This window comes from Manacus candei, unplaced genomic scaffold (assembly GCF_025592945.1).
Source record: "Manacus candei isolate 608988 ecotype Guabito, Panama unplaced genomic scaffold, ASM2559294v1 h1tg000031l, whole genome shotgun sequence".
NCBI lineage: Eukaryota > Metazoa > Chordata > Aves > Passeriformes > Pipridae > Manacus > Manacus candei.
In genome coordinates this window covers 1,880,417-1,903,706 of record NW_026138079.1, presented here as the reverse complement: position 1 = coordinate 1,903,706, position 23,290 = coordinate 1,880,417, and the positions used below count along the sequence as shown (strand labels likewise).

At 49.7% G+C, this 23,290-nt stretch overlaps 1 long non-coding RNA gene across 1 annotated transcript in view; it reads right to left on the bottom strand.

Annotated features, from left to right (window-relative positions):
- Window positions 1-19,352, bottom strand: part of LOC127472706 (uncharacterized) — a 198,655-nt gene extending 179,303 nt beyond the window's left edge. The window contains exon 1 of the long non-coding RNA XR_007905115.1: window positions 19,134-19,352. This is a non-coding gene — a long non-coding RNA (uncharacterized LOC127472706). The remainder of the gene's footprint in view (window positions 1-19,133) is intronic.
- Between the last annotated feature and the right edge of the window lie 3,938 nt (window positions 19,353-23,290).

Genomic DNA, 23,290 nt, shown 5'->3' with positions numbered 1-23,290 from the left:
ACACATTATGTTAAATCACTTCCTTGGCATATTTGGGAATGAACAAAAAGCGAGGAGCCCATTTAACGACTTGCAACGTCCGTGATTTTAAACAGCCAAACTTCCAGTGGCTGTTCTTTCATCTATAAAATTAAATGTATAACAAAGCCATAATTAAAGACCTTACCAGCAAAACTCCTCAACGGTGTGTCCTTTGCAGTGGACTTTGAAGCATCTTCAGCTGGAGCAATGGGAATTCTTCTGGACAGTCCTACAAGCTGCAGATAGAGCTTAATTACAAGCAGAGCTTTCAGGATTTCTTCCTCCTGCCAAAATCCTTCTGTGTTGCAACAGAGAGCTGCTTTTCCCTTGTGCTTGCTTACTAATGCTGTTAGAATGGGAATGGGAAACAATCCCTGCCTGTCTCTTGATCCCAGACACAACTGTTGGGCTTCCATGCTGATTCCCAGCCTATTAAAAGTGGATTAAGGAGGCAGAATTTCCATGGGCACCGAGGGTTCCCCGAATATTTCAAGGGAATGGTTGAAGGCTGAAGGTACAAGGCAGCTCCTCAGAGACTGGGCAGCTCTGCTGGCAACACCTGGGTGTAGAACAGAGCCCAGAAATAGAATCCCAGGATTATTGAGGTTGGAAAAGCCCTCCAAGGTCATCCAGTCCTCCCTGTGCCCCATCCCCACCTTGTCCCCCAGCCCAGAGCACTGAGTGCCACGGCCAGGCCTTCCTGGGACACCTCCAGGGCTGGGCACTCCAAACCTCCCTGGGCAGCCCCTGCCAAGGCCTCACCACCCTTTCCAGCAGGAAATTCCTCCTCCTGTCCAACCTGAGCCTCCCCTGGCACAGCTGGAGGCCGTTCCCTCTCCTCCTGTCCCTTGTTCCCTGGCAGCAGAGCCCGACCCCCCCCGGCTCCCCCCTCCTGTCAGGGGGTTGCAGAGCCAGAAGGTCCCCCCTGAGCCTCTTTAAATTAAACCTTTCCACACCTGGTCACCCCCCTGCTCCTCCTGGAATTCTGTGCCACAGCCTCAAGCCTCAGAGGGCTGGGAATCTTCCATGGTTTCCCACCTAAATCGACCTGTGGCCAATATAATTCCATTTCTCCCAATATCAACATCATCCTTTGATAAAATCCTGTTCTTTTCCTGTGTGTTGTTCCCTCTCCAGGTGCTCCAGGAGAGCTCTAATATCCCTTTTCACAGGCAAATCCTTTCAGGGGTGAAGATGAAGAGTGTCCAGTTCACCCAGTTTGAGGGTAGGGAGCTCTTTGAGCTCTGATTCCCCCCTCAGGTGTGAGCAGTTCCAGTTCTCCCTCCTTCCACTCCCATTACTCATCCCGCTTTTCCCACTGCATTTTGCATCCTCACTGAAATAAGAGGGAAAGCATTCCCTGAATTTTGAGACAGACTCTTTACTGCAGTTATGATCTCCCTCACCAAAGTGTCCTCACTTCTTCTTTCTCTGTTCTCTTTTTATTTATATAACAAAGAACGTTAAGTTACCGGTTTTATTTCCTTTGCAAGATCTAAACCAGCCCCACTTTTATTACTTTTCATTTTATACTTCTTAACTCCAGCTCTGCCTTCCCATTTTTTCATTCTATGTAGGCTCTCTAATTGCTCCTAATTTTCTTTCTTTGGGCTGCTCCTATGACTTGAGCAAATTCCAGGCTTTCCAAGCTGGAGTTTGAGCTCCAGATGGCTCCAATCACCAGTTCCTTCACTCTGTCAAACTTTTCCCTTTTCTAAACCAATATCCTGATGAAGGGGAACTGAATTAATTCCCAATCATTTGGCCAAAGGTAATTTTCTTCCCTTGGATCTTCCCAAAATGTCATCAGCAGTGACCAAATCAAGTCAACAATCGCTCAGAAAGAAACCTGTCACCAATATATGGAATAACATGGATTGTGCTGGGATTAGTTCACCTCTGGGAAGCTGAACCTTCCCACAAGAGCAATTTCTGTCATTCCTTGTTTCCAAAACTCTGCAGAGATCTCAATCCACATCAGCAGCGGGGGTTTTTACATCCCTTTCTGCCTTTTTTTTTCCTTGGTTACTCAATCAAACCTGGACCTCCCTTCCCTCCCAGCCTTCATCCCTCTTTTCTGTTCTCCTCTCTGGGAGTGACTCCAGAGCCTTGATTTTGTTTGGTCCCCTGACACCCCCTGGTTATTAATTGTGTTTAAACAGCACCAGCCCGTTGTTAGGACACATTTTATTCATGTTTTCAGGGCTCTTTGATGCTCAGAAGGGCCAGGAAGCCAAAATTGCCCATGCCCAGCAGGTCTGGAGCAGGGAAAGGCAAGTGGGGCTCAGCTCTGGGGTTGTTATCCCCGTTATCCAACATCCCATCCCTCACCCTTTGATTCCAGCCAGGAGCAGCACCAGGGCTACTGCTGGCCCAGAGTGCTCCCAGCTGTGTTCAGTGGCAGCCAACCAATTGCCTGGAACTTGTGGGGAGGCAGCCAGATGCAGAGAATGTCTATATAAAGGTATCCTTTTTCTTTTTTTTTTTTTTTACTTTTTTCTTTTTTCCCCTTTTTCTTTTTTCCTTTTTTTCATTTTTCTTTTTTTTTCTTTTTTGTCTTTTTCTTTTTTCTTCTTTTTTCTTTTTCTTTTTCTTTTTTCTTTTTTTTTCTTTTTTCTTCTTTTTTCTTCTTTTTTCTTTATTCTCTTTTTCTTTTTTTTTCTTTTTCCTTTTTTCTTTTTTGTTTTTTCTTTATTATTTTTCATTTTTTCTTTTTTCTTCTTTTTTCTTTTTTATCTTTTCTATTTTTCATTTTTTTTCTCTTTTTGCCTTTTTTTCTTCTTTCTTTCTTCTTTCTTTTTCTCTTTTCTTTTTTCTATTTTTCTTTTTTTTCTTTTTTCTTCTTTCTTCTTTCTTTTTTCTTTTTTTCTTTATTCTTTTTTCCTTTTTTCCTTTTTCCTTTTTCCTTTTTTCTTTTTTTCTATTCTTTCTTTTTTCTTTTATTTCTTCTTTCTTTTTTCTTTTTTTTCTTTATTCTTTTTTCCTTTTTTCTGTTTTCCTTTTTCTTTTTTTTCCTGTTTTTCTTTTTTTTCTTTCTTAATTTTTTTCCTTTTTTCCTTTTTCCTTTTCCTTTATTCTATTTTTTCTTCTTTCTTTTTTCTTTTATTTCTTTTTTCCTTTTTTTTTCTTTCTTTTTTGTCTTCTTTTTTTTTTTTTTTTTGAGAGGAAATAAAAATCTAAAAAACCCTTTTATATCTGAATTCATCTCCTAGGCCAAGAGCAGTGTGAGGGCTGGGATCAAACACCACCATGTTGACAGGGCAGAATTAGGTCAAGCGGCTCCACAAGTGGGAAAATGGGACAAGGTTCCCTCTGGATCAGAATCTGGTGGAATTTTTTTCCTTCTCAGCTGCTCCCTGAAGAGATTTCCTTCAGCATCTCCCCCTTTGCTGAGGACAGCAGGACACCACTCACTTGGTTGCCAAATAGGAGTTTATTCCCGTGTCCATGTGGCTCCTGCCTTAAACAACACGGGATCTCTCCATGGTCTGTGGCCAAATCCATCCCTCACTCCCTGAGGGAAGTCACACCAAGGGTGGGAGCTGAAGGCATCCTTCAAAAATTCATAATTTCAAAGACAAATATAAATTGAAGGTCCCAAGCCCACGCCTGTGGTGGCATCTTCCCTGCCTTGACAGCTGGAATGGGTCAGGCAGGAAATCCCAGGAAGGTCAGGGGGTCTCCTTGGCAAGGCAGGAGGCACTTGGAGGTGCCAGCTGGATTCCCTCTCTTCTCCCATCACAGTCCAACATCCCATGGAGAGACAGAGCCAGGGATGGACCCTGGAGCCCTGCAGGGTCGGGCTGGTGGGTTAAAGCTCAGCAGGACATTCCAGATGGGCTTGGCCAAACAGGCACAGGGCTGGAACGACTGGGCACGGACACTGAGGGGCTGGAGAGTGTCCAGAGAAGGGAATAGGGATGGGGAAGGGGGTAGAAAACATGTCCTGTGAGGAGCAGCTGAGGGATCTGGGGGGGTTTATCTGGAGAAGAGGAGGCTCAGGGGGGACCTCATTGCTCTCCCCAACTCCCTGACAGGAGGGGGCAGGGAGGGGGGTTGGGCTCTGCTGCCATGTCCAAGGGAAAGGAGGAGAGGGAATGGCCTCAAACTGCACCAGGGCAGGGTCAGGTTGGAGATCAGAAACACTTTTTCCCTGCAGGAGTGGTCAGGCCGTGGAATAAGTGTCCCAGGGAGGTGGTGCAGTCCCTGTGTCTGGGAGTGTCCCAGAGGTGTCTGGATGTGGCCCTTGGGGCCATGGATTGGGGGTGATCCTGGTGGTGCTGGGTGAGGGTGGCACTGGATGATCCTGGAGGGCTCTGCCAGCCTTGATCATTCTGTGTTAAGTGTGTTACAGGTGAGTCAGGTGTGAGTTAGGTGTGTGTTGGGTGTGTGCACAGGCATGTGCACAGATGTGCACAGGGGTGTGTTAGGTGTGTGTACAGATGTGTACAGATGTGCACAGCTGTGTGTTAGGTGTGCACAGCTGTGTGTACAGATGTGCACATATGAGTACAAGTGTGTTAGGTGTGTGTACAGGTGTGTGAACAGCTGTGCACAGATGTGTACAGGGGTGTGTACAGGGGTGTACAGCTCTGTACAGGTGTGTGAACAGATGTGTACAGGTTTGTGTTGGCTGTGTGCACAGATGTGTACAGATGTGTTAGGTGTGTACAGCTGTGTGCAGGGGTGTGTACAGCTGTGTGTTCAGATGTGTACAGGTGTGTTAGGTGTGTGTACAACTGTGCACAGATGTGTTCAGGTGTGTGTACAGGGGTGCGTGCAGCTCTGTACAGGTGTGTGCACAGATGTGTACAGGTGTGTGTTAGGTGTGTGTACAGCTGTTTGTACACAGGTGTGGTACGTGTGTGTTAGGTATGTGTACAGGTGTGTGTACATCTGTGCACAGATGTGTACAAGTGTGTTTTAGGTATGTGTACAGGTGTGTGTTAGGTGTGTGCACCTGTGCACATCTACAGGTGTGTGTGCAGATGTGTGTACAGATGTGTGTACAGATGTGTATTAGGTGTGTATTAGGTGTGTGTACAGATGTGCACAGGTGTGTGTACAAATGTGTTAGCTGTGTGTACAGCTGTCTGTTCAGATGTGTACAGCTGTGTTAGGTGTGTGTACAGATCTGTACAGATGTGTGTTAGGTGTGCACAGCTGTATGTACAGATGTGCACACATGAGTGCAGCTGTGTTAGGTGTGCGTACAGGTGTGTGAACAGCTGTGCACAGATGTGTACAGGTGTGTGTACAAGTGTGTTAGCTGTGTGTACAGGGGTGTACAGATGTGCTAGGTGTGTACCGATTTATGTACAGGTGTGTGTACAGATGTGTGCACAGCTGTGTACAGTTTTGTTACAGATGTGTACAGCTGTGTACAGGTGTGTTAGAGATGTGTACAGCTGTGCACAGGGGTGCACAGGTGTGTGTACAGATGTGCATGCAGCAATGTGTGCAGGGGCATGTTAGCTGTGTGTACGGATGTGTGTACAGATGTGTGCACAGCTGTGTACAGGTGTCTGTACAGATGTGCACAGATGTGGACAGATATGCACAGGTGTGTTAGCTGTGTGGACAGGTGTGTGTACAGGTGTGTACAGATGTGTGTTAAGCATGTTAGGTGTGTTTACAGATGTGTACAGGTGCATGTTAGATGTGTGTACAGTGTGCACGGATGTGTGCTAGGTGTGTGCACAGCTGTGTGTACAGGGGTGTGCTAAGAGTGTGTGTAGAGATGTGCACAGCTGTGCATGGGTGTGTGTACAGATGTGCACTGATGGGTACAGGTGTGTGTAGAGATGTGTGTACAGGGGTGTGTATGGGTGTGTGTACAGATGTGCACAGCTGTGTACAGGTGTGTTAGAGATGTGTACAGATGTGCACAGGTGTGTACAGGTGTGTGTACAGATGTGCACAGCTGTGTACAACTGTGTGTTCAGATGTGTACAGATGTGTGTACAGGGGTGTGTTCAGTGTGTTTGCAGATGTGCACAGCTGTGTACAGGTGTGTGTTAGAGATGTGTACAGCTGTGCACAGGTATGTATAGGTGTGTGTACAGATGTTCACAGCTATGTATGGGTGTGTGTACAGATGTGCACAGCTGTGTACAGGTGTGTGTACAGATGTTCACAGCTGCGTACAGGTGTGTGTTTGGTATGTGTACAGATGTGCACAGCTGTGTACAACTGTGTGTTCAGATGTGTAGAGATGTGTGTACAGGGGTGTGTTAGGTGTGTTTGCAGATGTGCACAGCTGTGTACATGTGTGTGTTAGAGATGTGTACAGCTGTGCACAGGTATGTACAGGTGTGTGTACAGCTGTGCACAGGTATGTACAGGTGTGTGTACAGCTGTGCACAGGTATGTATAGGTGTGTGCAGATGTGCACAGCTGTGTAAAGGTGTGTGTTAGAGATGTGTACAGCTGTGCACAGGTGTGTATAGGTGTGTGTACAGCTGTGCACAGCTGTGTACAGGTGTGTATTAGGTGCGTGCAGGAAGGCACTGAACGCTGCCCAACACCCTTAAAAGCCCGTTCCTGCCCTCCTGAGCGGATCTATCCCGCACTGCTGGAGCCAGGCCACGCTCCATCAGCATTCCCGAGCCCCGGAGGAGGGGAGCGCAGGCAGGAGGCAGCGGAAAGTCGCTGCGGGTTCATCCGTTCCCTCTGCCGGCAGCACTCCGGGCTCTGCAGTGCCCAGACGCGGTCGGGACCTCTGTTGTACGTCCTGTCTGAGCGATTCGCAGCTCGGGCTCCCTGGAATCCGTTCGGGGGTTATCGGTTTTCCCCTGACTCAGAGGGAACGTTGCTGCCTGAATCACTCCCGGCTCTCCAGCAGCACCTGGGTTTTCGTTGGCAACGAACCACCCCCCGTCCTGAGCGAGTGGGAGGCTGTTAAAGGACTAATTTCCACCGTCTGGGGGAGGGAAAAAAAAGGCATCTAAAACCTGGGACGCAGGAGGGATTTCTTAAAGAACAATTCCCTGCTTTTCTGGGGCAGGGAGGGGGTTGGAGCGGGAAGGGAGGCAAACTCGGCCACGCTTCTCCAGGGATGAGTGACATTTACTGACTGAGCTGCTTGGACATTCCTCACATGAGTGTGTGTGTGGGTCCAAATATTTCCCTGGAGCAGCTGAAGGCGGGAGCAGCCAGCAGGGATCTGCAAATGTGTCCTGGGGACACCTGAGCTCTGCTGGGTTGGGAAAGAGCAGCAGATATTGACTGTATGAACAGCCTCTGCCTTGGGGCTCCTGTGACACCACAGATCCTTCCCAGAGCCTTGGAATTCCATGGCTTTACATGAGCTTGTGACCTCTGGCTTGGGCCTGTGGAATTCTCTTGGAAGCAGAGGGTTGGAAGTGAAGCTCGTGGTGGCAAAGTCACCCTCCCGAAAACACAGACAGGGAAATTCCTGAGGACTCTGGTTCCTCTGTCCTAATCCCCATTTTGTCCCTTTTTCTGGACAAGATCCAAAAGCTTGATATGATTGGGGTGGACACAACCAGGTCCTCCCAAAGCTGGGGCTGGTTGAGCACAGACCTTGGGATGTGTTTCTGGATGTGTCTTTAATCTTGTGGCACAGTAACAAAGAGAATTCCAGACTGGTTTGGGTTGGAAGGGACATTAGAGCCCATCCAGTGCCACCCCTGCCATGGGCAGGGACATCTTCCACCAGCCCAGGTTGCTCCAAGCCCTGTCCAACCTGGCCCTGGACACTTCCAGGGATCCAGGGGCAGCCACAGCTTCTCTGGGAATTCTACCCCAGCCCCTTACCACCCTCATAAGGAATTTCTTCCTAAAATCCCATTTATCCCTGCCCTCTGGCAGTGGGAAGCCATTCCCCTTGTCCTGTCCCTCCATCCTTTGTTCCAAGTCCCTCTCCAGCTCTCTTGGAGCCCCTTTAGGCCCTGGAAGGAGCTCTCAGGTCTCCCCAGACCCTTCTCTTCTCCAGTCTGACCATCCCCAAATACAATATCCAATCCAAAGACAAATCCTCGTTCATTCAGGAGAGAAAATTCCCCCAAAGATCAGCCCAGCCCCGCTACCAGAGCAACTGAACAACCAGAAGGCAGCTTTGGTGCCAAACTCAGATCTCTGCACCGAGAGCTTTCAAAAAAAAGGGCTTTTTGGAAAAAAGGGCTGACTTGCTCCCTTCCAATAAATGAGATATGTGTTTCTTAGAGGCAGAAAAGCTTCCTGTGCTCGCAGGGCAGTGGAGCTGTTGGCTGGGGGGGTCTATTTTTGCCGTGCAGCTGTCGCCCAGAAACATCTGATGGTTTCTTTTCCGCAGGCTCAGGCGCCGCCGCGTCAGGAAACAGCCCCTGGTTTCAGTTCTTGTGAGCCCTGAGCAGGTAGGGGAGGCCAGCAAAAACATCCTGCAGCCTGCAGAGGAGAGGAGAGGTGCAGAGGAGGCTGAGCAGTTCCAAAATCTCATGATAAATATTGTTTTTATGTTAAAAAAAAATGGTGATAAATGGTTGTTTCAAAAACGATCACGAATTAGAGCGATGTCGTAGAATGGTTTGGGTTGGAAGGGATCCCAAAGATCATCCAGTTCCAACCCCCTGCCACAGGCAGGGATATCTTCCACTAGCCCAGGTTTTTCCAAGTCCAACCTGGCCTTGGATGGAGCAACCACAGCTTCTCCAGGAAAACTTTTCCAAGGCTTTCCCACCCTCACAGGGAAGGATTTCCTCCTAACATCCAATAAAAATCTACTTTCTTTCACTTTAAAGCCATTCCCCCTTCTCCCATCATTGCATACATGTTTCTTTTCCTCTGTGAGACCAGGGAATGGGGAAGAGAAGCTTCTCCCCAATAAATGGAAAACTAAAAGCTCCTCCAGGGCCTAATGACACAGAAGATTTAATTGCACACTGGCCTGAGATAAAGTTGCTCTGCAGTGCCATGTGAGACTTGTGACAGATGTCAAAACATGGGAGACATAAATGCAGAAGTGGGAAAGTTAAATGAAGGCCTACAAGCATTTTAAAATGGATTAAACCAGTGACCAAAGTTTGTACATAAATTTAATACAAAATATAGAGGAACAATCCAGTTGTTGGCTGGTCACCAGTGGGGTCCCCAGGGATCAGGGCTGGGCCCAGTCCTGTTTAATGTCTTTATTGATGATCTGGAGGAGGGGATCGAGTGAATCATCACCAAATTTGCAGATGACACCAAGCTGGGGGAGTGTTGATCAGCTGGAAGGCAGGAGGGCTCTGCAGAGGGACCTGGACAAGCTGGATCCATGGGCTGATTCCAACAGGATGAGGTTCCCCAAGGCCAAGGGCCGGGTCCTGCCCTTTGGCCACAACAACCTCATGCAGTGCTACAGGCTGGGCCAGAGGGGCTGGAGAACAGCCAGGCAGGAAGGGAGCTGGGAGTGGGGATGGACAGGGAGCTGAACAGGAGCCAGAGTGTGCCCAGGGGGACAAGAGGGCCAATGGATCCTGGCCTGGCTCAGGAACAGGGTGGCCAACAGGTCCAAGGAAGTGATTCCTGCCCTGGACTCAGCACTGGTGAGGCCACCCCTGGAGTGCTGTGTCCAGCTCTGGGCCCTCAGCTCAGGAAGGACATGGAGGGGCTGGAGCAGGTCCAGAGGAGAGCAACGAGGCTGGGGAAGGGACTGGAGCACAAGTGCTGTGAGGAGAGGCTGAGGGAGCTGGGGGGGCTCAGCCTGGAGAAGAGGAGGCTCAGGGGAGACCTCCTCACTCTCTGCAACTCCCTGCCAGGAGGGGGGAGCCAGGGGGGGTTGGTCTCTTTTCCCAGGAACCATCAGCAAGACAAGAAGGCTGGGTCTGCAGCTGTGCCAGGGGAGGTTTAGGTTGGAGATTAGAAAGAATTTCTTTGCAGAGAGGGTGCTCAGCCATTGGAATGGGCTGCCCAGGGAGGGGGTGGATTCTCCATCCCTGGAGGTGTTTAAGGACAGACTGGATGTGGCATCAGTGCCATGGGCTGGGAACCACAGTGGGGTTGGATCAAGGGTTGGACTTGATGATCTCGGAGGTCTTTTCCAACCTGGTTGATTCCATGATTCTGTGATTTTGCAGGGTTGCCTTTACTGGGAACCCAGAGGAGGAGGGTCAGTTCTCTCTGCTCTCCAGCTCTACTTGGACAGGTGAATAAAAAATTCACCTGGACAAGTGAAAGCTAAAAAACCCAGGTGCCAGCCACAGAACTAAGGAGTGACAGCTCTCAGAGCCTTCCCACTATTTATTTGTTCTTTAAATCCTGGCAGCAGCTGCCCAAACTGCTGCAGTACCGGCGGTTCCCTCCCCACCGTGAGAACAGAGCGGCTCAGCCTCGCTCTGCTCAGTGTTTCTGGGGCTTTTTTGGAGGTTTGGGGTTTTGTGCAGTTGTGTTTCTTTTCTAAACCTCAGCTGCCAGGAGCTGTAACAATCTCACCCTGCATCAGGCTGGAAGGCTTTGGCTTCCCCCAGCTGTGGCTTGTGCTGTGGAGAGACACGAGGTGAACGGCCTTTCACAGGAGGGGTTTTCGTGCTCCAGCTCAGAAAGCTGGAGGGTGGAGAGGTGAAAAAGGTGCAAAGTGAGGAGCCTGAATCACCAAGGCAAAACTCACCCACGTACCTGGGCCTGGGGACACCCCAAGACTTCCTGGACTAAACCAAGTGTGGTTGTTCCCTGCTGTCTCTGCTCCAACCCCCTTCCTGCAGGTGGGAAGTTTCGGGGCAGGAAAATATTAACAAAGCTGATTTTCACTGCTCTGCACAAGGACAGCACAGAGATGAGTCCAAGTGACACATGCCAGGGGTGCAGGGGTGGCATCAGCCCCGCAGCTCACCCTGAGTGGGATCTGAGTCCAGCCCTGAGCCCCTGGATCTGCTCCTGTGTCTGTGGGAGCTCCAGGCCAGGCCTTGTCAGCACAGAACCAGCACTAACAAAGCCAGGCTTAGGCTTTTCCCTCTTGTGATCCTGCCCAACAGCTTCAACAACCAGCCACTGCACCTGGGAAGCTGCTTGGAAAGATCCTGGTTTGTGTTCCACCACGTTTTAGAATCTTCAGAAGATTTAGAAACTTTCCAGCAGCCCAGGTTGCTCAGAGCTTCATCCAACCTGGCCTTGGACACTTCCAGGGATCCAGGGGCAGCCACAGCTTCTCTGGGCAACCTGGGCCAGGGCCTCCCCACCCTCACAGGAAGGAATTTCTTCCTTATATCTAACCTAGCCCTGCCCTCCTCCAGCTCTAGGCCATTCCTGAAGGAAGGGGAGGTTTAGATTAGACGTGAGATTTTCCCAAAAACCATTTGCTGCCCATCTCCAGGATGGACAACTGGCCTTGCATCCACCCAGTGTCATTTGTGCCACGGTCTGAGATCTCCTGCTGCTCCTGGGCCACCTTGTTTTACTCCTCAAGAGTGGGGTTGGCCAGGAATGGTCACCAGTGCATCCTCATGTCTGTGGGCTCAGAGATCATGGAATCACAGGATGGTTTGGGTTGGGAGAGACCTTAAAGATCACCCAATTCCACCCCCTGCCATGGGCAGAGACACCTTCCACTAGCCCAGGTTGCTCCAAGTTTATCCAACCTGGCCTTGGACACTTCCAGGGATGGGGTTTTAAGGGTCCTGCTTCCTCTCTTCCCTTCATCAGCCGTGTGGGAATGTTGGCATTCCTGCCTAGAGCCTTAAACACTGGGAGCTGGATAAGTAGCCAAAGCAGAGCTGGGATTTGGGGCTGCCCAGGACGAGGCAAAAGAGCAGCAGCAGCAGCTCAGTCTCTGGGTAGCACAGACTTGTTCGTGCTGATCCTCTTGTTAAGCTACTAAAACAACTTTTGTTTTGTCTAGCTCTGTCTTTAAGGAAAGGAAATCCAAATCTGGGACAGAACCCAGAAAATGTGTCTGATTTCAAAGCCCTGACTGAGGCAATGGCTACATTTATTTGAAAGACAGCTGGTTTCTTTTTCTCTTTTTTTTTTCCTCTTTTTTTTTTCTCCTATTTTTTTTTCTCTCCTATTTTTCTTTTTCCTGGTCTGACAAGAAACTGGTGGCTGAAGGAAGCAATAGGATGTAGTTTATTCTCCCCGGGCTATCCTGACAGAGGCAAACACTCTTTTCCTGCAAACACAGCTAATCCTCTTTGTCTGGATATTTTATTAGCTGAAGCTGAAAATCCTTGAACCTTCACTTCATCATGTGTTTCCCTTTAGGGGTGATGTCACCTCACCTCCATCTACTGAGTCACATCCAGCAGCCAGACACAAGTGGATAGAGGATACAGGGCTCTGCCAAGAGCTTCAGCCTGCTAACACCTTATTTCTTGATGAATTAGGAATATAACAGATATATTGGATGATGTCCCATAAAGGAACCTCTAATTCCCTCTTAATTATAGGAACTGGATGCAGCAGCTGTTGGTAAAGGGAGAGGGAGGGTGAGAGCTGGTTTTGCACCAGAGCGATGCTTAAAAATTGTTCTCTTCCCAAATATTTCCACGTGTCCCTTGGGATGAGAATGTTACTGGAAAGCATCAGTTCCCCCCTCAACCCCCCTTCCAAAAGTGAGGAGCAAAGCACTGGGAATTGTGTAACTGGTGATGTCACCATGGAAAGCCAACACTTTTCTATCCGAGCCCCTGGAAAAGAAGGTAGGGAAAGGGAATGGAAAAACTGAAGAAGCAGATCAGACAGATGGAGAGACCAAAGGCCTGGGCAAACCCCTGCAGGACAGATGACTCAGCTTTCCATTCCCAGGCAAACAGCTCCAGTTTTGGGCCAGCAACAGGTTTTCGTTTCTCCTCCCTGAACTTCTTGAACATGCTCTGGGCTCCCGACAGGAATGTGGCTCCTGGCTGGCTCTGAGGCTAGACAGGCTTTTTCCACTTGGCCACCTCTGCACAGGATGTCCAAATCCTTCCATGACTTCGATGGAACTCGCTGTTTGTCCCGTTGGATGTCTGGGAAAAGGCACCTCGGTGTGATCCCAACCGGGCCTTCCGATCGAATCGTCGTGTTTGGGACATTCCCAACAGAACGGGACAAAATCTGCCCTCAGGCTCCAAGAATGGAATTTTCCAAAGGGTTTCAGTGAGACCATGGTAGGGTTGTGCTTTGAGGGTATCATTCAGGTCCCACCATCCCCAGGGAAATGTTCTGGGGAGGAATGTCCCGTGTAGGATGTGTTGGTGGGCACAGGGGTTATTTTCCAGTTCCTCGTGGTTGTAAATCTTCCCCACGCCAGCAGATGTGGAAAGGGACTGTAAAAAGGGAGGGAAAGGTGAGGGCAGAGAAATTCTCAGCGCAGAAAGGTTCAAAAAGATAATAATTTCAATTTAAAATTCAGGAAGGAATGAACCCACACATTAAAATGACCCTTCCTGAACTCTCTGAACTCCCACCTCCCTTCCCTCCAGGCTTTTCCTCCTTTCCAGCCCTCCAGCTCCTGTCCTGGGAGTGACTGAAGTGTGACCTTATATTTGCTTCCAAATTTGCCAGTGCAGGGGCTGCCTGACATCTCCATGATGTCACCAAGCCAAACCCACAGGGGTGACAACCACCCAAGAGCCCGATGAGCTGAGAGGGAGGAGTGGGGTGGGGTGAGGGCAAAAAGACCAATGTGGACCATCAGTAGCCTCTGAGAAAAGTCCCACTGGAAGTGGGAGTCAGCCCCTGAGTCAAAAGGGAGGATTTTCCCAGCTGCTTTGGGCTGATTTTCCTTTGCTTTTTCACTTTTTTTTTTCTTTTTTTTCTCTTTTTTTTTTTAATATAATACTGGATTCCTTTCATTTATTAATTTTATTTTTTGAGTCAGCTGCTGGCAGCTCAGCACTGCTGCTTTTACTGGTGAGAAACAGGAACCCAGGAAGGAGCTGGAAGGGGTTGCTCTGGAGGAGAAAACCTTGCAGGTGGTGCAGAGTCCCAGGGATGGTGTCACGGAGCCTTTGGGGCTCAATTTACAGCTCTTGTCGTGGGCTGAGCTGAGAGAAACCCCCCCAAAGCTGCTTTGGAAATCAGAACCTCTGAGTAAGAACCTCCAGGCAGCTCTGGGAGGGGGTGAGGGAGAGCTGGAGCTCTGTGGCAGCCCTGAGTGATGCTCTTGTGCTGGTGAAGGCAGAGAGCAAGGGCAAGAATAAACCACCAAACGATTATCATTTATTTTAATAAGCAAATAAATTAACTGCTGTAATTAATTCACAACCAAATGATTATCATTTATTTTAGCAAGCAAATAAATTAATTGCCATGATTAATTCAGTGTTGGTTTCAAAGGAATTGTTCACATGCTCAGAGAAGAGAAAATCATGGGATGTCCTGAGTGGGAGGGACCCACAGGGATCATTCAAGGGTGTCCAGGACACCCCAATAATCCTCCCCTTGTAGGGAAGAAGGAGTTACAGGGGAGGAAGCAGGGAAAGGCCAGAAAACTGCAGGATATTTCTCAGGAAGGATGGACTCCTGTGCTCCACAGGGGCTGAGGGACACCAACCCCCACTCAGAGGTCACTGAGGTTTTCTCCACCGTCCCTGAGGGGTTTGGTGGGAAGGAATGACTGTGAGGTCCCTGAGCAGAGGGTGGGAGGCTGGGTGTGAGGCACACATGCTGAGGATCCTCACAGATCCCTCAAAGGCCCCTCTGCAGTCATCCTTTCCCTCGGTGACTTCACCCCCACGCTCCAGTTTCTGGTAGGTGTGTTCTCCTTATGACACTGCTGGTGACACCAGATCCGCCTGCAAACCCTGTGACCCCAAAACCCTCCTCAACGGCCCCATCTCAGGTGTTCCTGCTGAGCTGTGGGATCAAAGAACACACTCCTGTCCTTTGGGAGTCATTTCATGGAGTTATGGAATGGTTTGGGTCGAAGGGACCTAAAGGATCATCTCATTCCAACCCCTGCCATAGGCAGGGACACCTTCCACCAGTCCAGGTTGCTCCAAGCCCCATCCAACCTGGCCTTGGACACTTCCAGGGATCCAGGGGTAGCCACAGCTTCTCTGGGAATTCTATCCCAGCCCCTCCCCATCCTCCCAGCCAGGAATTCCCTCCCAATATCCCATCTAACCTTGCCCTCTGGAAATTTGAACCCATTCCCCCTTGTCCTGTCAGGGCAGTTCCTGATGAACAGTCCTTTTCCAGCTTCCCTGGAGCCCCTTCAGGCCCTGGAAGGTGCTCTGAGGTCTCCACACAACCTTCCCTTCTCCAGGTTGAACACCCCCAGCTCTCCCATCCTGTTTCCATAGGGGAGGTGCTCCAGTCCCCTCAGGAACTTTGTGACCTCCTCTGGACTCGCTCCACCAGTTCTACATCCTTCTTATATTGGAGGCACCAGGGCTGGATACAGTATTCCAGGTGGGATCTCACCAGAGCAGAGGGGCAGAATCCCCTCCTTCACCCTGCTGTCCACTCTGCTTGTGATGCATCCCAATTTTCCTCCTGTCCTAAGGAGCACGGAGCCACTTCCACACTGGAGAAGAGCACGAGTCCCTCCACGCTCTCCCTTCCCTCATCCTGCACCAGTGGCTGGGGAGGTCATCAGTGGGGAGGAAAAGCAGCTTCCCAGAAAAAACAAACCCCAAGGGAATACTGGGAGCAGGGGCTGGTGCTGATGCTGCCACTCCAGACTCCAGACCATCAGCTCAGTCTCGTGGAGGGGATGCAGGAGGAAAGCTCCCACTCTCCTGGTGTTTGGGATGATGAGTGACGGATGAAGGGCACTGGGATAGGTTGCCCAGCGAGGTTTTGGACTCCCCATCCATGGAAGTGTTGGATAAACCCAAAGATTACTGTGCTGCTGTTGAGTATGAGGGAAGGGCTGGAGCTGGGACAGGGCAGGCTCAGGGTGGATCTCAGGACAAGGTTCTTCCCCCAGAGGGTGGTGGGCACTGCCCAGGCTCCCCAGGGCAGTGGGCACGGCCCCAAGGCTGCCAGAGCTCCAGGAGGGTTTGGACAATGCTCTGAGGGACAGGGGGGAGTGTTGGGGTGTCTGGAGTTGGACTGGATGAGCCTTGGGGGTCCCTCCAACTCAGGGTGTTCTGTGATGCCACAAGAATGAGGGAGAGGCCTCTTCCCATCAGTGTGGACAAGGAGCTGGCATGGAACAGGGAATAGGACCCAGTGTGGGGGTTCAACAGAGGGTTGGCACAGGGAGCACAACATTCCCTGGAGCACAGTCTCCATGGGAAGTTCCTGGGTGGGGTGAGGGAGAGAATAAGTCCAGAAAAAGGGACTTTGTGGGGTGGGAGAGCAGGAACTGGGCGAGAAGATTTTGGCCTCATTTCCTAAGGAAAGGATCATGGAATCCCAGAATGGCTTGGCTTGGGAGGGACCTCAGGGATCATCCAGTGCCACCCCCTGCCACGGGCGGGGACACCTTCCATTATCCCAGGTTGCTCCAAGCCCTGTCCAATGAAAAAAAGAGGGAAAAAGCCAAACTGGATGAACATTTGGACAGTGCTCTCTGAGAGACAGGGTGGGATTGTTGGGGTGTCCTGGGCAGGGCCAGGAGTTGGAATTGGATCATCCCTGTGGGTCCCTCCCAGCTCAGGATATTCCACAATATCCTCTTTAAATATTCACCTTATTTCAGACAGGAGGAAACGCTCTGAAAAATGATTTTTTGGGAAACCAGACAATGGGCCCTGTGGCTTCTTCAGTGGGGATGATGAACTAATAAAGCAATAAACTAAAAAAAAGGGGGAAAATGCTGCTGCAGGGAACAGCTGCATCCAGGCAACTCCTCCATGTCCAGGAACTCCCCCTGTAAAGAGATTATTGGGTATCCTCTGACATCCAGAGCCATCACCCACCTAAGCAAGCTTGGCTTCATACTGGCCATTGGGCTTAATCCTATTTTTCTGAGAGAAATGGGATTATTCCCTGAGAGTTCATCATTATTAACTTAATTGAATGAATTAGTGAGGCCAAAGACCCCGAGTGATTCCTGCTCCCTGGGCGTCAGGCAGGGGCAGCTGCCTGGAATTTGTTGTTTCCCCCCCAGGAATCCATTTGATGAATTCGTTCATTCATCCCTCTCTCAGCACGTGAATTTTTTATTCCTTATAAATCAGGAACTCCCTTTTGCTTCAGGATCCCAAATTCCTCCTGGTGTGTTCACAGCTTGGCCTTGCCCACCCGTGACTGAGGAATATTTCCTTCGAGCTTTTCCATTTCTGATTTCTCTCTTTTGTGCTCTGCTCTTTTTGTTTCATTTCCAGCCAAGTTAAATTTTGAGCACATTTAAAAGGCCTTTTTTTTATTATTATTATTCCTTCTGTGATTTTTGACTACAACAATTTTTCCCCTTCCAGCCTCTCAGCCTGAATTTAGAGATCCTGATGCCAAAGAGGACGATGTTTTTCTCTTGGATATTGAATCATCTGGTGCTGCAGCACCAAATAGTTGAAATTTTCTTTAGCCCTCCAAATTCTTTTGTGAAGAAACACTATTCTGAGCAGTCTAGACTTAGATTTAGAACTAGTTCTAAGTCTAGAATGCTTATTAAGCTTTGTTTTAGCATTATACATTGGGGCAAGATCACCCCTTTGAACTGGGACAGAGAGGGGATCCAGGCTAATACCAATAAAACATCATTAATAATAATAATTATGATGGTCAAACCAATGAGTTTGTGTTCCTTAGGTGGATTTTCCATGCCAGGGAAGCCAGTGGCACATTCCCAGGGGGATCAGTGGGGGTGGGATGTGACTTTTCCCAGATTCTGTGTTGGAAGGGACCCTCAAGGATCATCCAATCCAACTCCTCCCAGGCTTTATGCTGCTCTGAAAACGGAAAAAAAAATCTGAAGTTGTGTTTTGCTGCCTCAAACTCTGCTTCCTTTCCACTTTATGGACAGGATATTTTGGATTTCCAAAGAGAAAAAATTGGGAAAAAACTATCTGAGAAGTTATTTGCCAGAACATAAAGCACCAAACTCCTTAAGGAAAAACAAGATATTTTAAATTTAAAAAGAAAAATAGCACAATAAATTATGATAAGGAGATTCCTTCTAGGATAAAAGTAGATGGACACACCCAGAGGAACTGAAAATCCCTTATTTCTGTTTAATGTCCTTTAATTCCCTCTCACCTGGCTCCTACCCCCAATGGATAGTTGTGTTTCCCACCACAGCCCAGCTGTTCCAAAACAAGGTATTTTGAATTTAAAAATCAAAAATAAAACTCAAAAACCCCCCTAAATTAGAAGTAATTTCCCAGGACATCAAGCAGCAACCACCTTAAGGAAGTTTCATTTTGCGGTGGAAGCTTTGAAAAAAAATCAGGTTTTCATTTCCTCTGAGTGCTTGGAGTGGAAAACTGCCTGAACATGGATCCATGTGGTGCAGGCACTCACACACATCCACGCACACACCAGTTCCTCTGCTGCTGAATCCTTGCAGCTCAAAATTCCAGCTCCTGAGGGGAAGTTCTGCCAACAGGGATTTGAAATCACGGGATAACGCGGGGAGATAAATTTTCTCTTGGTGTTGTTCCATTCAGCCCAACTGGTTGCACACTCTCTGCTTCTTAGGAACCCTGAATAATCATAGAATCACAGAATCATAGAATCATAGAATCATAGAATCAGAGAATCAGAGAATCAAAGAATCAGCTGGGTTGGAAGGGACCTCCGAGACCATCAAGTCCAACCCTTGATCCAACCCCGCTGTGGTTCCCAGCCCATGGCACTGATGCCACATCCAGTCTGTCCTTAAACACCTCCAGGGATGGAGAATCCACCCCTTCCCTGGGCAGCCCATTCCAATGGCTGAGCACCCTCTCTGCAAAGAAATTCTTTCTAATCTCCAACCTAACCCTCCCCTGGCACAGCTGCAGACCCAGCCCTCTTGTCTTGCTGATGGTTGCCTGGGAAAAGAGACCAACCCCCCCCTGGCTCCCCCCTCCTGTCAGGGAGTTGCAGAGAGTGAGGAGGTCTCCCCTGAGCCTCCTCTTCTCCAGGCTGAGCCCCCCCAGCTCCCTCAGCCTCTCCTCACAGCACTTGTGCTCCAGTCCCTTCCCCAGCCTCGTTGCTCTCCTCTGGACCTGCTCCAGCCCCTCCATGTCCTTCCTGAGCTGAGGGCCCAGAACTGGACACAGCACTCCAGGGGTGGCCTCACCAGCGCTGAGTCCAGGGCAAGAATCACTTCCTTGGACCTGTTGGCCACCCTGTTCCTGAGCCAGGCCAGGATCCATTGGCCCTCTTGTCCCCCTGGGCACACTCTGGCTCCTGTTCAGCTCCCTGTCCATCCCCACTCCCAGCTCCCTTCCTGCCTGGCTGCTCTCCAGCCCCTCTGGCCCAGCCTGGAGCTGCCGGGGGTTGTTGTGGCCAAAGGGCAGGACCCGGCCCTTGACCTGGTTGAACCTCATCCCGTTGGAATCAGCCCATGGATCCAGCCTGCCCAGGTCCCTCTGCAGAGCTCTCCTGATTTTGCTTTTCAAAGCTCTGAATGTCATGAGGGAGAATCACTGGATCCATCACAGGGATCAAAAAACAGGAGGAAGACGCCACTTGTTGCGTCGGAGGAACTGGAGCGGAGGGATCAGCTGGGAACCTTCCCACCTGGAAGTCAAACAGTACCTATTTCCTGAAAATTAACAGCCAAAAAAGAGGCAAGTTGGAGCTCAGAGGAGTCAGGAAGCTGTTTTTCCCCGGGATGGGAGGCTGGGGAGCCCAGGCAGCTGCAGCCCCTGGAACACAAACATCTCAGCCGTGGCTGTTTGCCCAGAAACAGCATCAGCTGCTCCTCCAACGGAAGGAAGCTGGAGAGAGCCCCCCAAAAATCAGCTCAGGGGGCTGGAGGGCTGGTTGGCAGCTCCCAAGGAGGAGAAGAGCAGTGCCCATAAACATCTTTCCTGGTAAAGAGCCTTTCCTGAGCTTCCCATGATCCCAAAGGGTTGGTAACATTCCCATAAAAGCCAGTGACTGCAGCTGGAATTTTGCACGTGGGCTGTAAAACAGGAAAGAGGGTTTTTCCTCGGTGTTCAGAAGTGCCAAAAGGTTTGTGCTCACCTTCAGTGTTGGGATTTTCTGTTTTCTTCAGTGGGCTTTGTAAGGAATTGAAAGGACAAGTGAATCCTGAAGGCACTAAAAGTTGCATCTCCCACCCCCAGAATGGAGGAATAAGTTGGATGGGGTTGGGATCATCCCTACAGGTTTTATTTCTTATTTGCTTTTCTTGCCATCCAATATTTTCGTTGTAACCCATTTGTAAGGTCTGTATAAGGTGCTCCAGGTATGGAAATACAGGTGAGAAGTCAAGGCAGCTGTGAAAACACAGTCCTGAGGTCTTCAAAATGCTGAGGAAATCAAAAACTCACAGAATTATCAGGTTGGAAGAGACCTTCAAGCTCATCCAGTCACCCCAGCACCACCAGGATCACCCCTAATCCATGTCCCCAAGGGCCACATCCAGACACCTCTGGGACACTCCCAGACACAGGGACTCCACCACCTCCCTGGGACACTTATTCCAAGGCCTGATGACTCTGTGAGGGAAAAAACCTCAGGGATGGTCCATAAGACTTCAAAGAAGAATGGAGCAAAGTGTTTCAGAAACTCTGATGTCCTCAGATCCACAGTGAAGCCTCACAGTCCTCTTTGAGGGACAGATCTGCTCTAGGTTCATCTTTTTCCCCCAGCTCTGTCACCACTGGCTGGTGACACCAAGGTGTGTGTTTGTGTGACAGGATCCCACAGAGAGGGAGGAGCAAATGATTTTTTAAGGGAAGTGAACCCCAAACCTGGCAGATTTAAGGTGCCTTTGCACAGAGTGTTCCAATAAAAGCTGGGAATTTTTCAGCTCAGGAGCCTTTGAAGAGTGTGAAGTGTCCTTGTGCTCCAGGGAAAACATGGAATCACAGAGTGGTTTGGGTTGGAAGGGAACTTAAAGCCCATCCAGTGCCACCTCCTGCCATGGGCAGGGACACCTTCCACCAGCCCAGGTTGCTCCAAACCCTGTCCAACCCGGCCTTGGACACTTCCAGGGATCTAGGGGCAGCCACAGCTTCTCTGGGAATTCTATCCCAGACCCTCCCCACCCTCTCAACCAGGAATTCCTTTCCAATATCCCATCTAACCCTGCCCTCCTTCAGCTTAAGGCCATTCCCCCTTGTCCTGTCCCTCCATCCTTTGTCCCCAGTCCCTCTCCAGCTCTCTTGGAGGCCCTTTAGGCCCTGGAAGGTGCTCTGAGGTCTCCCTGGAGCCTTCTCTTCTCCAGGCTGTACCGCTCCAACTTTCTCAGCCTGTTTTCATAGGAAAACAGAGAATTTTCCTTTCATTTTCCTGGGGTCTCACCAGGGGATGTCTCAGCTGCAGGAAGGCTCTGAGAGGGCACCAACCTCTGGAAGAAGTCAAAATTTCATTGGAAATCCTTTCCTGTCCACTTTGAGTCGAGGTGACATTCCCTCACCCCCTGGAATCCCTCAGCGTTTTGCTGAGGACCTTCAGAGTTTCCTTGTTGGGATTTCATGCTCCCAACAGCCCAGAGAACCCCAACCCCCTGTTTGTAAACACGGCCAGAGCAGTTGAAAGAAGTTTTTTGTTCCTCTCCAAGCAGTTGTCGACCACAGAAGTACTTTTTTTTTCCTTCCCAGGGTTCATCTGGAGACGCATTCCCAGGAGCTGCATCCAACCCCTCGGAGATGTGACCTCGTGCCATGGGCATGCACTTGGCTCCTGCCAGCTGGGCCAACTCTGGGCTGTGTTGTAACAGCTCTCCAGTGGAGACAGCCAGTCTGGGAGCATTTTCCTCTAGAATGGCATAATTTGGCCACGATTCCTCATATAGACACAGCTCCTCGCTGAGGCCCCGCTCTCACAAATATTTATGGCCGTGAGTAATTTCCAGAGCATTAGTAATGAAGCCGAGCGGGACAAACCTTGGGTTCACACACAAAATGAGGGAAGAAATGCTGCTCCAAGAGGGCTTTTCATACACACTCCAATGTCTTCTGCAGCAAGGATGGACTTAAGTATGTGCTTAAGTGCTTTTTGGAAAGGAAGGATGAGAATTTCCCCGCTGGTTTATTTGCTATCAGTTGACAGACATTTTGTGAGGGTTGCCCAGATTCCTTGTGTAAAATTAATCATTAAATACTTTGATTTCTGATTATCTTTGCAGTTCTTCCTCCTTCTAAATATAACAAAAGCCATTACAGCCATTATTCTCCCTTACATTTGTTGCACATAAAAAGGCATTCCAGCCCCGAGACCTGAAACATCAGCTTTTTCCTCCAGCACGTTTTGTCTGACTTGTAAAAGTTTTACGAGTTATAAAACCCCTGGAACAGTAAGTTTCTGATGGAAATGATGACTAGAGCAAAACTAGCAGGTGTTGATGTAATACTCCTAAAAGGAGGGGACATGGAAATCTAGCTCAGCTAAAAATGTGCATTTTTATTTCTTCATTTTTACATGCTTAATACCTTGGTTTTCCAGCCTGAACAGCAGCAGGGGATTGTAGGGGTCCTGTGTGAGTTTTTGAGTGAACTCTTAGCAGGGAATGTGTTTGCACTTAGGAGCAGGCAACTTCCTAGGGAGCTCACAGCACATCCTTGACCGCTGTCAACCGGCAGAGCCCTAAAGAAGCTGAAGGAGCTGATTTAATAAGAGTTAAACACAATAAGCCACGTCTCTGGTTTGAATTGGATAATTCAGCACGGCCTGCTGGGAGTTTGTTGATGTGGTGCTTTGGGTGAGCGTTGTCAGGCTACAGGAAAAAGGGGCAAATCCCCTCAGTTAACCTGTTTGGGCTTTAAAATGGGGCTTTGGTCACTGATCCTCATGTGTTGGGGAAGGTTGGGTTTAGTGCAGAGGCACAGGGTCTGCTCACAGCGTCCTCAGGAGGGGAACAGGAGGAGCAGGAATTGATTTCTGTGGGGACCAGGGACAGGGCCCAGGGAAGGGCTGGAGCTGGGACAGGGGAGTTTTAGGTTGGATCTCAGGGAAAGGTTCTTCCCCCAGAGGGTGGTTGGGCACTGCCCAGGCTCCCCAGGGCAGTGGGCACAGCCCCAAGGCTGCCAGAGCTCCAGGAGGGTTTGGATGATCCTCTGGGGCACAGAATGTGACTCTTGGGTCTGTCCTGTGCAGGGCTGAGGGTTGGGCTGGATGATCCCGGCGGGTCCCTTCCGGCTCGGCACATTCTGGGATTCTGTGAACGATGGTGACCCCAAGCCCAGGCAACACCTTTGTGTACTGATCTGCTGCTTCCCCAAAGGCCATCCCTGTGATCCCTGCACACACCACGGATTTGGAGCCCATCCTGAGCAGTCCCTGTGGAGCTGAGGGGTGTCAATGGGGTGCCTGAGGTTGG